At 43.7% G+C, this 17500-nt stretch overlaps 1 protein-coding gene across 1 annotated transcript in view; it reads right to left on the bottom strand.

Moving 5' to 3' along the window:
- LOC145411865 (protein turtle homolog B-like) overlaps nt 1–17500 on the bottom strand; it is a 149737-nt gene that overhangs the window by 52964 nt on the left and 79273 nt on the right. The window lies entirely within an intron of this gene.

The following is a 17500-nucleotide window of genomic DNA, read 5'->3' as shown; positions in this document are numbered from 1 at the left end:
CATACATGAATAAGAGCACACACACACACACACACACACACACACACACACACACACACACACACACACACACACACACACACACACACACGTCTACAAGTCGTCGTGCTTAACCTTAAATTGCAAAGGAGAAAGCAATCCACGAATTTTTTGCGATAATCTCTACAGCGAATGATAGAGGTTTAACGCATCTGTCCTCGTTGTTTCACTGCTGGCGGCTACTTGCAATTTGGGATGCAGGCTAATCAAGTCTAATAACCCAAGGCGATCCATAAATTTCCCTCACGCCCAGGTGTTCTACAGTCAAGCGTCAAAATTACGAGGACAACCTTTCCTTCCACGATCTTATGTTTTAAGAATAGGGACATAAATCTTAAAAGTTCTCATCTCTACCTGGAGGCCGTTATCTTATTAAAACTGTGATTGTAACAGCATGGCCAAGCCCCCAGTTTTTGACGATAATTTTTGGGGCGTATGATGATGATAATACAAAGGAAAACAAACAGCAAAAGACCTAATGGTCCTTTCCAGGCTGTTTGTTACAAAGACTATGATTATATCTAATTCTATGACCTGAAGATTTGGATGGAAAACCAAGAAGGTGCTGTTTTTTCTGTTTGATCTTTTTGCGTCGTTGCCGGTCACATTCTGTAGCGTGGGATGAAGGATGATTCCACCACCACCACCACCACCACCACCATCACAACAACAACAAAAACGACAATGGCAACACTGCAAAAACCATCACAGCAGCACAAAAAAACCACAGCAGTCACAACAACAATAACAACACCCACCACCACTACCACCATCATCAGCACCACTGGCAGCAGCATCACAACAACAACACAGTAGCACCCACAACCACGAGAGCAACAACTAACACCATCATCACAACCACCACCACCATCACCACAATAACAACCACACTAGCACCAACAACCACAAGAACTACCACACCACAACTACAACCACAACTGCATGAAAACAACCATTACCTTAATCACAGCAACCACCACCACCACCACCACAGAAACCAAAACTGCACCAACACCCACAAGAACCACCACCATCACCACAACCACCACCACCACAACCAACACAACAACAACAGCCAGACACAGGCAAAATGCTACCAGCTCCCTACGTTCTGCTTCAAAGTTTGTTCATTTGTTAGTGAAATCAGAATACATTAAAACTTGGGTCGGAACACAACGACTCTAACTGAACCAGAATGGATGAATGAGATGACGAGAACAGACATCCAACAGCAGTGAAAGTTAATTAAGTCCAATGTTTTCTGGCGGTGCTCTTGCTGGCTTGAGGAAACTGGTGACACCTTTTCCTCAGTACTTTATTATGAAACTTAACATATCCGAATATGAGCGTGCCCATACCTTAATACCGTTTATCATCACCATCAAAGTCGTCGTCGTCGTCATCGTAAATAATCATAATAATACGTAATCAAACTCCCTGATTTTTCAAAGGCGTGGGTAGGTTCTAAAGCAAAGATGGAAACATGATAGATGAACCTGTCAAATCTCTTCTGAAAATGGTTCAGACATTATCCAATATGCATTCAAATCTCACATAATTCTCGGCACCATTCCATACGCAATACCGTTCTCACGCAACTCCACTGACCTACTTTCATACATCCCAATAAAAGGTCATACCGCAGCTTTCTTAGGAGACTTTACAATATTCTTCCCCAGTCATTTACGTTTCCTAATAATGCACTTTAGTAACTTCTTGTATCTTGCTAATGAAAACTTAGGCGGAACTGAAAAGGAATAAATAACATACACGACAACACTGAGGTGTAAAGAGAAAACCGAGAAGGAAGTGGAGGGATGGGTGGCGTGGTATCTGAACAAGGGTGGTGTGAGCCTGAGGGGTGGGCAGCCTGAAGGCGGACGACAGAGTGGTATGGAGGCTATCTGCCTGTGGTCACCCCTTCCAGGATTAAAACGTCCAGCTAAGGATACATAAATAGGAAGAAAAAATGACAGACGACAGATATGGAACGGCACGTCCGGCATTACCTATGTGTAACCTCATCACGGCGTAATCCAACAAATCTGAGCTGAGAGTTGCACTAGCCCTCCCCAACCCTCAGTTAATTACCTCCTAATGAGAGAGATTCACCGCGTCATTAGTCCGGCATAGACACAAGTGCAGCGCCGGCGTCAGGATTAGCTGAAAACCTCTGATTACATTTACATACATCTCCAGTGGCAAATTACATTATGAACGTGACAAATAATTCTACGTAATTATTTTATAGTAGTGTCTAGCTAATTTTTTAATGTTACATAATTGTTTAAGGGCAGTGTCACACCAGTTTACAATAAAAATAATAATTCAGTGTGGAATCATATTAACGCCCTCAATTCCATGACGTATTTTTCCATTATATTATTCCGACGTAGATAACTTTATGCAGCTTTATGAGAGACCTCTCAAACTCGAAGTGATTGATACAGCCTCCATTATCTCTTTTACAAGGGAACCCTTTCTCAAACTTTAGAGTTCCTTACCGACTTCAAAAGGATAAAACCAGTAGTAGCACGTGTACTGGTATTATAATTACGCTACTTTCTCCCCGGTAGCACCCAGGTAGGCAAAGCTAAGGTATGACTGAGTTGTGGATACGACGGCGAAAGTGTTGTCTACGACGCAGGATTGAGCAGCTTCCATGGGTTTTATGGGTTCTGATGAGTAAGGAACATCATCATCTCATACAGAAATAGTGGCCAATATCCACTCAATGATTTAAATATGGATACAGGTGTCGATGGGTTTTGAGGTGTTTGGTGAGACATGCCTAAGAAAATATGGTGTGTTGGAAAGATGCGTTCGTGGCTCAGACAGTCGGTATGCGCCACCGTAAGAACCCCGAAAAAGTGCGAATAAGTGAGACTATACGAAATGGCACATACTACACCCTTCAGTATGTCCGCCTCTGGATGGGCTTGAACCTAGTCGAAGGGGATCGGCAGATGTACACGTTACGATCCCTACCACTGGAGGCTCGTGGTCACAAGTATCTGTCTACATACATAAAGACACAGATATGACTACATTTGATAATACATAGAATTTAGCGAACCTCACACACACACACACACACACACACACACACACACACACACACACACACACACACACACACACACACACACACACACACACACACACACACACACACACGAAATCAAGTACACAAGAAGTAGGGGACACTTGGGGTTCGACTGGAATACCTTCTCTTGTTATCAAATATTCAGTGAACTGGTGGGAGCTAGGACGAGGCACGCCGAGGAGTGACACATTTGTGGTACTGGCTCTCGCTCGCTCACACACACACACACACACACACACACACACACACACACACACACTCCTTCCCCTTCCCTCCCATCTCTCTCTCTCTCTCTCTCTCTCTCTCTCTCAACGTGCAGCTGTCCGTGTAGCTGTCACATCCTTAGCTCCTGCTTCATCTTCTTTGTGCTACATTTCACCTGTCTCATTTCCACCGTTTTCTGTCACTCTTTCCTCTTTCATGCCCATCACTGTTTTCCACCCTGTTTCATCCAGTGTCCATTTTCCTCAGCATTTTTATTTTTCTATTCTTTTCCCACTGATTCTCTTTACCTATAGCATGTTTAAACCTCCTCAATTAGAGAAAATGCCTTAATTTAATTCTTGGACTAGACAGTTCAGTTAGGACCTTAACCCCTTCAGCCCTGTGACTTATTTTTATGGTTGACTTTTATCCTTAGAAAATTTTGATAAATTTGGAGGAGACCTTCTGAAGTAAAGAAACTGTGAAAGCTACAACTACCTCGCTCCCATTCGAAAGAATAATGTAACCTGAAGAAAATCGTCTGGAGGTAAAAAGAATGAAAATGGATGTGTATGTGGTGAAGAAGCCAGTGAAATCTCAATTTAACCCCTCCCACCTCCCTATCTGAAACAACTCTCCTGAGGAAAATCGTCTGGAGGTTTAAAAAATGATCTACGAAACTTCATCGAAAACTTTTTATGACCGTTCTCTTCTCCCGTTCATCATCTCCCACCCTTTCTTCCATCTCCACTCTCCCTCTTCCCCCTTCTTTCCTCCTTATTCAATCATTCATTCTTTTACACTCTCCCTCCCTCCGCCCCTAGTTTCTATAATTCGACTCTTTTTTTTCTTCATTATTTCTCACCCATTCTTCCATCTTCACCCTACCTCCCCCCTTTCTCCCCTCTTTATTCAATCACTCCCTTCTTCAGCCCTCCCTCCCTCCCTAGTTTCTCTCCATCCCTCCACTTCCCGGGAGACATGGAGGGAATTTTAAACAGGTGTCTCCGGTTGGCAAGAATGTGAAGAGGGAAAAAAGAGCGGATGCATAATTCTGGTGGCTCTTTTCTGTGGCCGACTTTATATTTCCTCTCCTCTAGTTCCTCCTTTACGGTTTGCTCCTCGTCCCACGCGAGAGAAAAAGAGAGAGGGGAGAAAGACAAGAAGGAAGAGAAAGGATAAAGGGGAGGGGGAGTGAGGAAGAAGAAGAAGAAAAAAAAGGAGCTTAAGGAGAAGGCAAGGGTGGACGGAAAGTGGTGACAGATGACGAAGGAGAGGAAGACGAGAAAGTAAAAAGGAAAAGTCAGAAAAGGAGGAGGAAGGAAAGGAAGAGAGAAACGTGGAACAATTAGAAAAGGAGGGTAAAATGCATTGTAAATTGCTGAGGAACAGGTAGCAAGAAGTCTCCCATGCCACCTAGTAAAAGTTCCTAGATAATATACAGAGATGTGATGCGAAAAATGAAAAATGAAAAAAAAAAAAAAAAAAACATACAAAATAAAGGACAATGGTAAAGTGACGTACACAGCTAATGAAAAAGTAGGGTAAAAGTTAACGTATGCCCTTCAAAAGTACTGTATAAAGTTAACGTAAGTCCTTTCAAAAGTAGGCAACCATATATCACCAACAGGAAGTCGAACAAAATCGTACTCTCCAATACTGCATACAACGATTTTACTGTTAGAGATATATGTTACAGAAAAAAGAATTACGAGGCATTTAGGCCAGTCCTACGGAAGTGGGGGAGGTAGGTGAGAAGCCAAATCGCGAGATATGAGGAGCTGTAGGATGGGAAGTGAAGAGACAGGAGGAAAGTGAAGTGACAGCAGGGAACTGAGGAGCCAGACAGAGCCACTGAGAAGGCAGAAGGAAAACGAGGAACCCGAGAGAGAGAGATTAGGAGCCTGAGGGAAGAAAGTCATGAGCCAGAGGGAAGGAAGTTATGAGATCGAAGGAGGGACGTGAGGAGACCGAGGGAGGGCAGTGAGGGGCCAGAGAGAGGGAAGTGAAGAGACAGGAGTAAAGTTAGGAGCCAGAGGGAGAGAAGTGAGGAGCGTCGACGAGGAAGGACCAACCATTCGCCACATCTCCTGAATTATCCCGATGAAATAAATTGAGTTCCAGACTTGTCAAGAATTACGTGGGTAGGCGGAGTCCACTGAATATAAAGAGGCGGACGGTTGGAAGAAAAAGAAGCGGTGCACCAGGAATGAGATGGAGGGACGAGGTGCTGTGTATGAGGGTGGATGGTCATTCGCTAAGCAAAGGCCTCTTTTACGGAATGGTTAGAGAAGGTTGCACTCGAGGTTTGAAAAGTCTCACCTCAGTTTTGTACGATCATAAGGACACAGCAAGAAAAAACTAATGTCACAGGCCTGAAGGAGTTAAGTTTGCGACACCTCCTCCTATTAAAATGATCAACAGTGCAGGACGATGTTGACTTTTATATACTTTCTTCAGTTAGTTGATTGTTTTCTAATGAGGAGAGAATTTTCGAACTGGAGGAGCTGATACAGTCTTACTTAATCTCTCATATTTTAGGCAACGGTAACTGCCAATCCCTTAACGTCCCTTTCGGAGCAATAGGGTCCGAGGCGAAGCTTCCAGAGTCCAGAACATTTAAGGGTAGGAGGCTGACCTACGTCCCTGGTGGCGTTTTGCATGATACGAAAACCTGCATGACTTGAGCCGTAGTTTGTAATTCACAGCCCATTTTGATTCGGGAGCTTTAATACTAACAGACAACAGGCATCTGATACTTCTTCCTAAACTGATATACCAATAATAACTGAATTCAAATAATTATTTGTACACCTTGTATAATGTTCCGTCTGGTATAATGCATCAGGTTGACAAGCCAGGGTGGAGGTGAAGTAGTGAACTGGAGGAGGGTGAGGCTGCAGGAGGCACCAGTATTGTAGGTCGGAACCACTCGCGTAGAACCAGCCTATTGTCACACCCTTTGTCGCCGCCCTTTGTGTCCCCCCTGGCTCAGTCAAGTGGTTCCTCGCCCTCTGTCCTGCCTCTCATTCCATGCTCTCTATCCTGCCTCTCTCATTCCTTGCCCTCTGTCCTGTTTCTCTCATTCCTTGCCCTCTGTCCTGCCTCTCCCATTCTTCGCCCCCTGTCCTGCCTCTCTCATTCCTTGCCTTCTGTCCTGCCACTCTCATTCGTTGCCCCGTGTCTTGCCTCTCTCATTCCTTGCCCTCTGTCCTGCCACTCTCACTCCTCGTCCTTTATCCTGACTCTCTCATTCCGTGACTTTCTCTTCCTCCTGATCGTTCTTCCTCTTTCTCCCTTTCCAGTTTGTTCCTTTTCTTCTTTCCGTCTCACCGTCTGCCCTGCCTTTCTCATTCCGTATCGTCCTCTTCCTCACGTCAGTCCTGCTTCTGTCTTGCCTCTTTTACTTTGTTCCTTCCCCTTCCCCCTTCTCCATCTCTTCTTCTTCCTTCTCTTCCTCTTCTCCTTTTGCATCTTCCTTTTCATTTTCCATCTCTCCGTTTCTTCCTCTTCCTTCTTCCTCTGTAATTCTTCCTTGGCCCTCCTTATTTCTCTTCACCTGCTTGGCTATATCCTGCTTTTCTCCCTCTTTTTCTTCCAGTTTGTCCTCCTGTTTCCTTCTTCCCTCCCTTCCATCACCCCTGTTTGTTCTCTTTCTTCCGCCAAGGGCTTAATCCTTGTGCTACACTTCCTCTCCACTAAGAGATATTTTCTATAATTTTCTGACTTCTTTCTATGTCATTCTGTCTTACTGCTTATGTGCTGTACCTACTTTAATTTATCTATATAACTGGTTAATCTGTTAATCTATCTATTCTACCTGCCTATGTAAAATTTCTTAGTCTGATAATTTACCTGTTAATCCACTTATCTATACTGCCTGATGCAGCATCCGGTGAGGGGTGGTTTTGACAGAAAGAACCCCCCCTCTTATCCCCCCCTTTGTGTGTGTGTGTGTGTGTGTGTGTGTGTGTGTGTGTGTGTGTGTGTGTGTGTGTGTGTGTGTGTGTGTGTGTGTGTGTGTGTGTGTGTGTGTGTGTGTGTGTGTTTTACAAGTATGCCTGTATGTATGCACCCACAATCCACAACACGACAACCCAGCCCTGTATACCTAGCCACCGTAAAGTTATTCTAATCATCTTGTCACACTTTCAACACGTCCACGTTCTTATCCCTTGCATGTCAATGGTATGCAAATGACACCAACTGGGTACTGAAGGTGAGTGCTTCTGTGCTCCCTCCGCAAAATTTCCACCAAAGCTTATTCACAAATTTCACTGTAGTCATGTCCGGTGGTGGTGACTATGGTTGTGATGACCGCTGATAAATGTGGTTATGGTGACTGTGGTGGTAACTGTGGCGGTGGATGTGGTTGTGGCGACTGTGGTGGTGAGTACACAGTAGTTGTGGTGACTGAGTTGACGGATGCTGCAATGGTGATTGTGGTAGTGACTGTGATGATGACTGTGATGAATAATAGTGTTCTGATGACCATGGTAGTGAATGTAGTGGTGGTAAATGTGATGGTGATGATGGCTGTGGTGGCTACTATGGATGCATCTGTGGTGGTAACAATAGTGGCAAATGGTATCGTGAAGAACCAGCGGAAAAAACAAAACAAAAAGTGAATAAAAAATAATGGATGGGTGGTTCTCAAACTCTGTGTTGCATCATGTTCATTTTGTTTGTCCTAAATGGGTCAAATGATAAAAAAAAAAAAAAAATGAAAGGAAACTACCCAAGGAAGAAAGAAAAAAATATTCGCGATCACGAAAAGTCATATTATGATGTTTTATCTGAATTAATCGAACAAAATTTTTTTTAAAGGAGGCGTTAAATAAGCAGGACAGCAAAAATTTAAAGGGTAAATTAGAAATCTTCTAGTGAAATATTAAGGAATATAAAAACCACCAGACAAAAAACGGAGAGAATGAAAGACGGCGAGAAGGGTCGATAAAAATATGCAAAAATGTTAAATTATACGTTAATGAGACAGGGAGGGGAAATTGCACCAGGAAATATGGAAATGAGCAATGGATGCATAAATATGAAGCAGCGAATAAAGATAACACAAAACGAAAAATCATAATACTAATATTAGAGAAAGGAAACTAATGCCATTTCAAAATTAAGAAGGAAAATGAACAAGCGCGTGCGTCTGAGAGAGAGAGAGAGAGAGAGAGAGAGAGAGAGAGAGAGAGAGAGAGAGAGAGAGAGAGAGAGAGAAAGAGAGAGAGAGTTATGAATGCATGACTCAGCTTCCCTTCTCGGCTCTACCCTTTCCATTTTCAAATATTCACCATAGTTCCTGCAGTGCAGGTGCTACGGTGTACACAAGAGCGTGGAACATATATATGTAATGTAGATATACAAGTGTTCAAACGAAAGTTTAGCTAGACACAGAATTGAGCAAATGCAAAGAAAGAAGACTGAAGATAAAACATTGGATTATTGGGTATAAATTCAAGGATGCTTGTAAAAACCGAAGTTTGGATCAATAGCTGTTATAATGAAGCATAACCGGAAAGCTAAATAATAAATGATTTGTACTCTTGGGTGTTAATAACTTTCCTGTATGTTTAAATTAACTTTCATGCTCAGGACAACTCTAGTACTCTATGATGACTGTCAGATTAATATAAGACTGGGTCATATAAGTCTATTGTTAATTATGCCACTATTAACCTTTTTATGATCGGGACAACTCTAGTATGCCGTTCCTCCTAATGCAAGGTGATTTTTATTTTTAAAACTGAGCATGAGTCTGAATGTTAAAAAACTTCATAAAAACATACAACACACACACACACACACACACACACACACACACACACACACACACACACACACACACACACACACACAAAACCTCATTTCATTCACCCTGTAGTCTTTGGTCACAAGCGAGCCAGACGACTACTAAGTATATTTTTATAACCTCATCTAGTATCCTGTGTCAATATATCTTTCTGCCTGCCTGTCTGTGTCACTCAGGAAGTCAAAATGAAAAATATCTGGAAAAGAGCTGATGGACTTGAAATAAACTCCAGCGAAATGGTTGTTTGTTTCTCGAAAGGGAAATAGTGAAAATGCCTCGGTATGAGCTGGAACGTCATGAGGTTAGGCAGGATGTGATCGTGTGACTCACGGTGTATGATGATACGAGTATATTTTCCCTCACTACATCTTAAATAAACATCTGAAGCGAACGATATCTCCTGATTTATGCAATTTTTAATACATGAAAGTGAGAGGAATTGTATCAAAATCTGGCACGAATGATATTACCACATCTTCTTATGTAACTTCTTAAGTATGAGGAACAGTAAGAAACAAATATCTGAAACGAATGACATTTCTTCATCTATTAATGATTTTTTTTTTTTTATACAACTGAAGCGAAAGGAAAAGCATTAAATTAACACTAAGCAGTTCCAACTAAAATATATGACAGTGATTATTCCAGCCCTCTGTTTTACGTGAAGAATGTCCTCCTAGATTACGAAACAAATTAAAAAAACAGCTTAGAATACACGTCATAAAACCAGGAGAGTTCATAGCTTTAATCAAATTACTGCCGCTTCTGAACTTTCTCGTTTTTCACATAAATGTAATGTAAACCAGGAGATAAAAATATCTAGAGATTATTTGGATTTGTAAAACAAAATAGTACTAAAACAACAGCTACGGGTTAGAATATTTTCCAGTCATGATTCTGAGAACACAGACACACAGACACACACACACACACACACACACACACACACACACACACACACACACACACACACACACACACACAAAACGACATCACTGTCACTCTGATGGATGTCGGCCAACTCTTCCCCCGACCCACCCCCTCTTCTTCTCCTCCTCAACCCATCTTCTTTTGGTCTCCATCCTTTTCTTCGATTTTCGATAATACAATAATGAAAAGCAATGCTGAGGCCGCTTGGTGTGGCTCAGCTGCTTTCGTGTGTTTTTCTTTTGTTTTTCTCTTTGGCTCGTTTTATATCTTTCGTTTTCTTATGCCCTCCTTTTTTTGTTATTTTTTCCGCTGGCTCGTTTTATATCTTTCGTTTCCTTAAGTCCTGTTTTTTACTTACTGAAATTTTTCCCGTATGATTTTCAGTGCACATTTTTTTTTTCTCTTGGCACATGATTTTTTTTCCTGTTTCAGCATATGAGTGCCCCTTAGTAGGACAGGGTATAACGAAGGCTTTATCTAACCCCTCCAGTTTGAAAAGTCTTTGGGTGATAACTAAAAGAACCAGTAAAAAAAAGTCACCGAGCAGAAAAAGTAATGCTTTAAAATTTATTCGTCTCCTGTCACTGACCTTGCCTCACTCACCCTACCTAACCCACCCTGCCTTAACAACCCTGCCTAACCCATCCTGTTATGGCCATCCTGTTGAACTCATCCCAGCTCATTCACGCTGCCTCACCCTTCCCGCTCCACCCTGCCTCAGTCATCCTTTCTCAACTTGCCTAGTCCCCTCTCCTACACCCTACCTCATCCATACTGGTTCATACATCCTGTCTCACTCTACCTTCTTCTACACTGCCTAACTCTACTTGTCTCACTCACACTGCCCCACAAGTCCTGTCTCACCCACCCTGCTGACTCACTGCCTCACTCATCCTGCCACATCCACCCTGCCTCTCTCATCTTTCCCGACCACTCTGCCTAACTCAACTGGCGCACTCTGCCTTGCCCTGCCTTCCCAGCCTTAATGGGTCCGGTGAGTCGCCCTTTGAGCCTAAATTGTGGCCTCCGGAATTAAGGTGAAGCTTCAACCGGTGTTAAAGGTGGTGGCGGTGGTGGTGGTGATGGTGGTGGTGGGTTAGGCACGCTGTGAAGGCATGGTCAGGGAAGGCAGAGAAGTAAGGAAAAGTAAGGGTAGAAAAAAGTGAGGCAGAATCAGGGAAGGTAGGAGAGAGAGAGGCAGGATCCGGGAGCGAAAGAGGAGAGTGGGGCAGGGTCAGGCAAGGCAGGAAAGTGAGTGAGGAGCGTGAGGCAGGTTCAGGCAGGCAGAAGAAGAGGTTAAAGTAATGTCACTGAGAGAAGGGATGGACTGAAAAGGATCAGACAGAGGCGGGGCGAGATGGGGGTGGGTGGGAGACCAGATTATTGAGAGAGAGAAGAACAGCAGGGTGGGAGAAGGGCGGGGAAAGGCAGTGACAAGGTAGAAGAAAGGTGGGGAAAAATGGAATGTAAGAGGGAAAGGTTGGGAAAATGAGATATAACTGGGGAAGGGTGGGGAAAAGTGGAAGTGAAGTGTAGTGTAATGTAGTGGTGTGGTGTAGTGTAGTGCAGTGCAGTGCAGTGCAGTGCAGTGTAGTGTAGTGTAGTGTAGTGTAGTGCAGTGTAATGTAATGTAATGTAATGTGTAGAATAGTGTAGTGCGATGGCGTGTAGTGTGGTGTGGTGTGGTGTGGTGTGGTGTGGTGTGGTGTGGTGTGGTGTGGTGTGGTGTGGTGTGGTGTGGTTTGGTGTGGTGTGGTGTGGTGTGGTGATCTCTGTTGCAAGGGTGAGGCAGTGTGAGTGGAGGGTGTGTGTGGTGGTGAGTGAGGAGTGAGGTTGCGTTTTCTAGCATCTCTCTCTCTCTCCTATTTTCTTACTTCTGATGTTCTCTCTCTCTCTCTCTCTCTCTCTCCTATTCCTTCTACTCCTTCATTCGTTATTCACCCTTCCTCTTGCAAGCTTCCGTTCCCTCTGTGTGGCTTATTCTTCTCTCTATTATTCACCCACCCTCCTCGTTGCCCTCCTTTTTCTTTTCTTCCTGCATTCACATTATTGCTTCTGTCTGTCTGTCTGTCTGTCTCTGTCTGTCTGTCTGACTGTCTCTGTCTCTGTCTCTGTCTCTCTCACTGTCTCTATCTCTCTCTGTCTGTTTCTCTCTCTCTCATCTCTTATCATTCTTCCCGTGTTCTTCTCCATCCCTTCCCTCTTTCAATACTTTTTATTTCTTTCAATTTCGGTCTCAGCCAACTCTTCTCTCCCCTCCAACTCAACTTTCCTTTCAGCACCGCTATTTTCTCCTATCCTCCCCAGTTTCTCTCCACTAAGTTTCTCCCCCTGGCTCTCCTTCCCTCTCCAGTTTCTTTTCCTCCCTCCCCTGACCCTGCTTTTTCTCTTTCCTGTTTCCCTCCATTTCTACTTTCCTTCCTAGATTCTTTCAACCGAGTTTCTCCCCAGCCCTCCTCTCCGCTTCTAGTTTCTCCCCCACTGTCTTTTCCTCCCCAGTTTCTCTCTACCCCTCCTTTCCTTTGCAGTTTCTCTCCGTCCCTCATTTCCTCCACGGTTTCTCTCCAGTCTTCCTTTCCTACCCAGCTTCTCTTCATCATTTCCCCCCGGTTTCTCTCTGATCCTCCATTTCTCTTAGTTTCTTTCTCTTATTTCCTTCCTCCACTGCCAACATTTTCAAAACCATATTTTCTTCCTTTACTCACCAGTTTATTTTGTCTTCTTTTTTTTCCTCCTTAGCAACCTCAATCTCTTCACTACGAGTGTGTTTTCATTTCATTCTTGCTAATTTCACATCACAACTACGTCGAGACAACCTGCCACAGAAATGAAACCCCTTCCACACCACCAACAATATCCTTGACACAACACCACCATATCTTCATCACACCACCACCACACCCTAACCATTCCACCACCAAACCTTCACCATTCCACCACCAAACCTTCACCATTCCACCACCACACCTTCACCACCACCGACAAGGCATCCCACCACACCGCCAACACCCCAGCGGTACCATAATTCAGAGCAGCAAGACACCTCCTCCATGAGGCAAGGCACCAAGATGGCAGGGTGAGGAGCCGCTCCATTTTACCTTGTTGGTCTGCTCTGGTATCAGTGAGAGTGAGGTGCAGGGGGTGAGTGAGTGTGCTGTGGTATGTGGGGGGGCATTACAGTGAGGGAAGTGTGTGTTGTCGGAAAGGTGTATGAGGTGAATGTGTTGTGCAGAAGGATACGCTAGAGTGAGGGTACAGTGTGATATTACGAGTGAGGTGCAGGGGGTAAGTATGTTGTGAGAAAGGAGGCATTAGAGTGAAGGCAGAACGTGTTGTGGACGTGAGGCGCGTGAGGTGAGTGTGTTGTATGAGGAAATGCATTACAGGGCAGACTGTGTTGTGAAAGTGAAGTGATATAGGTGAGTAAGTGTGTTGTGGCAGTACCGTGACGGCAGACTGTGATGTGAGGGTGAGGTGCATGATGTGTATTGTGGTGTACGAGATGCATTTACACTGAGGGTAGAATGTGTTGCAAGAGTGAGGTGCATGATGTATGTGTGTTGCGGTATCAGTGAAAGCAGTGTGTTGTGAGGGTGAGGTGTGTGAGGTAAGTAAGTGCACCATGGTTTGAGGGGTTGCATTACAGTGAACTCTTGGTGGACAGCCCGGGAGTTGTACCTTACTAACAAAACAAAACATAACTCACAGACAAACCACTAAGCCCTCACTGCAATGAGACCTATTTACATCATTACACACTTATCTCATTCATCTTACTCACACACAACACAGACAATTTCAACATAACGTAAACACCCCCCTCCCCAGATCTCTAGTAATGCCGAGCTGAAGTGACTATTTCCTTAAGTCCACCGGATTCTCGCTCAGACGAAGCTAGGGCCAATAAAACTATAACAACAACAATATCAGAACCATATTCGTGGGATGTATCTGTTAATTTATTGGCCAGACGCCTAATCCCACAGTTCACTCACTCTCTCTCTCTCTCTCTCTCTCTCTCTCTCTCTCTCTCTCTCTCTCTCTCTCTCTCTTTCTCTCTCTCTCTCTCTCTCTCTCTCTCTCTCTCTCTCTCTCTCTCTCTCTCTCTCTCTCTCTCTCTCTCCTGTATATCTGAATACAACTCTTCAGTTAAGTGAAGGTAGGTAAATGCACATGGTGACAAACGTGAGGTTACGAAAAAGGAATGATTTTCTTTTTTAGAAGAGAGAAAATAAATAGGTAAAAGAAACAATGACGAGAGACAATTTACAGTCCTATCTTTTCTCCTTCAACTTCTTATTTTTTCCCTCCTCTCCTTCATTCCCTTTCCCCTCCACCAGCACTCCCAGCGTCTCACAAAATATCGCACTATTATTGGCAGTCTGTGTTTATACGAATTCTTTATTGCCAGAAGATGACCATTTATTATGCAAATTAAGCCCAAGTCTAGGAATAAATAAAACTGGAGTCCACCCCCTCGCTCCCCGCGCTCTCATGCAAAACCGAATGTGGAATTCTTAAATTAACTTAAAATAGCCGTGATTTTGATGCCAACTATCACCACTTCACGATTAATTCGACTTTGTTAACTGAGACTGGTTCACAGAATTTTCTTTTTTTCCTTTCCCACAATGTGTTGCTTCTGTATGAAATAAAATCTAGATATTTACAAAGACTCATTTTCCCCACGTTCACCCACCTTTTTTCTACTCTCTCTCTCTCTCTCTCTCTCACACCCACACCCACACCCACACCCACACACACACACATACACACACACACAGAAAATTATGCGCTGAAAAATTATGTTACATGACACACACTTCATTGAAAAATAGGCTTGGTAAATATCCTGGTATCGTTACAATAACCACAGGTACTCCGGCTCTGACTCAAAGTGCGATACTCCAAGATGATCACGTCTCAAGTAATTATTATTTCCATTTTCCCTACCAACAGACTGCAAATACTTAAAATGGAACGAAGGACAGCCAACGTAACGCGTAAAACAGAGTAAATCTTTCAAGCTCTGATGCTTCTCCGACTTATTCTCAATTGGATACAAGCGACTGGTGTTACCTGAATCAGAGTGCTAGAGCTGTCCCGACCATGAGAGTTAACAGAAGTGTAACTATGAGTACAATGCAAGGAAAAAGGACGCTCAAAGCACGGAAAACAATAAAACTTTCTATGTTCAGCCTACAATAATACCTGTTTATACCCTATTCACTTTGACTAGGGATAAAATTGACATATCGCCATCTTGAATACAGTGTTGTAGCAAGCGATTAACCCAAGTACTGTGGAAAGAATGTAGAGCCGTAGTACTATTATATCCTGCCTCTGAAACACTACGTTAAATATGTTGGAAGAGCACAAAAATCTCCGCCAACGAACGAACGATAGTGAAGAGCAAATCTGTCTAGGGGTAGTAATATTTACATGAACGTTTACTATTTGGCGTCTTACAAGTTAACCTGCTCACAATACTCCAGGTTTCCCCTTATACACACACACAGCCACATAAAAACACAAGAAACCAAACACTCAACTCCCTTCACACTTCTCATAAGCACGAAAGCAAACACAACTACAGGCACAAACGATCCACATCCCCCACACCCTACCTCCTTCCCCGCCTATACACATGCAAATCTCTATTCCTTTCCATTACAAAAAGTGTGTGTGTGTGTGTGTGTGTGTGTGTGTGTGTGTGTGTGTGTGTGTGTGTGTGTGTGTGTGTGTGTGTGTGTGTGTGTAATATAAAATAATTACAAAACAAAATTCTCTACGCTGCAAGGCTAACCAAAACAAGAACCTCAGCCTCTCTCACCAGCAGTAGCATCTTCTTCTAATACGCAAAATAATTCGCCAAGAACAAGCGTTATAACAGACAAACTAAATCGACAAGAAAGCAGCGTTACGACAGCTCTCAAGCAACCAGAATGAGATCCTTTGCCTCTTCCACGACCAGCATCCTCCTGCGTCGCCTTCTCGCGCACCTTAATACATGAAACATTTCTACAAAAAGTGATTATTCAAAAAGTCGGAAAAATGTAGTACGCTGGGTGCTCGTATTCCATGTCTGCCTTCTTTGTACACGACACAAGAGGCCTGATGAAGCCTTTGAGGGGAACCTGGTGTGTGTGTGTGTGTGTGTGTGTGTGTGTGTGTGTGTGTGTGTGTGTGTGTGTGTGTGTGTGTGTGTGTGTGTGTGTGTGTGTGTGTGTGTGTGTGTGTGTGTGTGTGTGTGTGTGTGTGTGTGTGTGTGTGTGTGTGTGTGTGTGTGTGTGTGTGTGTGTGTGTGTGTGTGTGTGTGTGTGTGTGTGTGTGTGTGTGTGTGTGTGTGTGTGTGTGTGTGTGTGTGTGTGTGTGTGTGTGTGTGTGTGTGTGTGTGTGTGTGTGTGTGTGTGTGTGTGTGTGTGTGTGTGTGTGTGTGTGTGTGTGTGTGTGTGTGTGTGTGTGTGTGTGTGTGTGTGTGTGTGTGTGTGTGTGTGTGTGTGTGTGTGTGTGTGTGTGTGTGTGTGTGTGTGTGTGTGTGTGTGTGTGTGTGTGTGTGTGTGTGTGTGTGTGTGTGTGTGTGTGTGTGTGTGTGTGTGTGTGTGTGTGTGTGTGTGTGTGTGTGTGTGTGTGTGTGTGTGTGTGTGTGTGTGTGTGTGTGTGTGTGTGTGTGTGTGTGTGTGTGTGTGTGTGTGTGTGTGTGTGTGTGTGTGTGTGTGTGTGTGTGTGTGTGTGTGTGTGTGTGTGTGTGTGTGTGTGTGTGTGTGTGTGTGTGTGTGTGTGTGTGTGTGTGTGTGTGTGTGTGTGTGTGTGTGTGTGTGTGTGTGTGTGTGTGTGTGTGTGTGTGTGTGTGTGTGTGTGTGTGTGTGTGTGTGTGTGTGTGTGTGTGTGTGTGTGTGTGTGTGTGTGTTTTTTTCTCAGTCACATGAGGAAAAAATAATGATGGATAATCAAAGCGCAAAGCTGACAAGGAGAGATCTTGAAAGCAGCAACGAAGAGTGAAGGATACGGAAGGAAAAAGAAAAAGAAAGAATCAGTGAAAGATGGGAAAGAAATAGAAAGGGAAAACGAGCAGACGGAAGGATCTGAGGAGAGACAATGAAATGGAGCAGAGGAAAAGACGCAGAAGGAGAGAAAAATAAGAGGGGAAAAAAGGAAGGAGCGCTACACCCTGGGAAAAGAGATATGCAAGAAAAAATAAGATACAGTGTTGGCTTGGAACAGATGAGAAACAAAAACAAAGAAGAAAAGAAATGGAAAGGACAAAGGGATGCAAGAACAATAAACCGAGAGAAAGAAGAAGTATGTCATAAAAAAGAGGATTTAGAGGGAGGGGACGGGCTAGATAAGAAACAGAAAATAAAAGGGCACAGAAAGATGGAATGGAAGAAATACAAGGAATA

Source organism: Coenobita brevimanus, chromosome 91, assembly GCF_032717465.1.
Source record: "Coenobita brevimanus isolate Jiangsu-jjx chromosome 91, ASM3271746v2, whole genome shotgun sequence".
NCBI lineage: Eukaryota > Metazoa > Arthropoda > Malacostraca > Decapoda > Coenobitidae > Coenobita > Coenobita brevimanus.
Note: the sequence above shows the minus strand (reverse complement) of the source record. Positions and strands in the feature narration are given on the sequence as shown.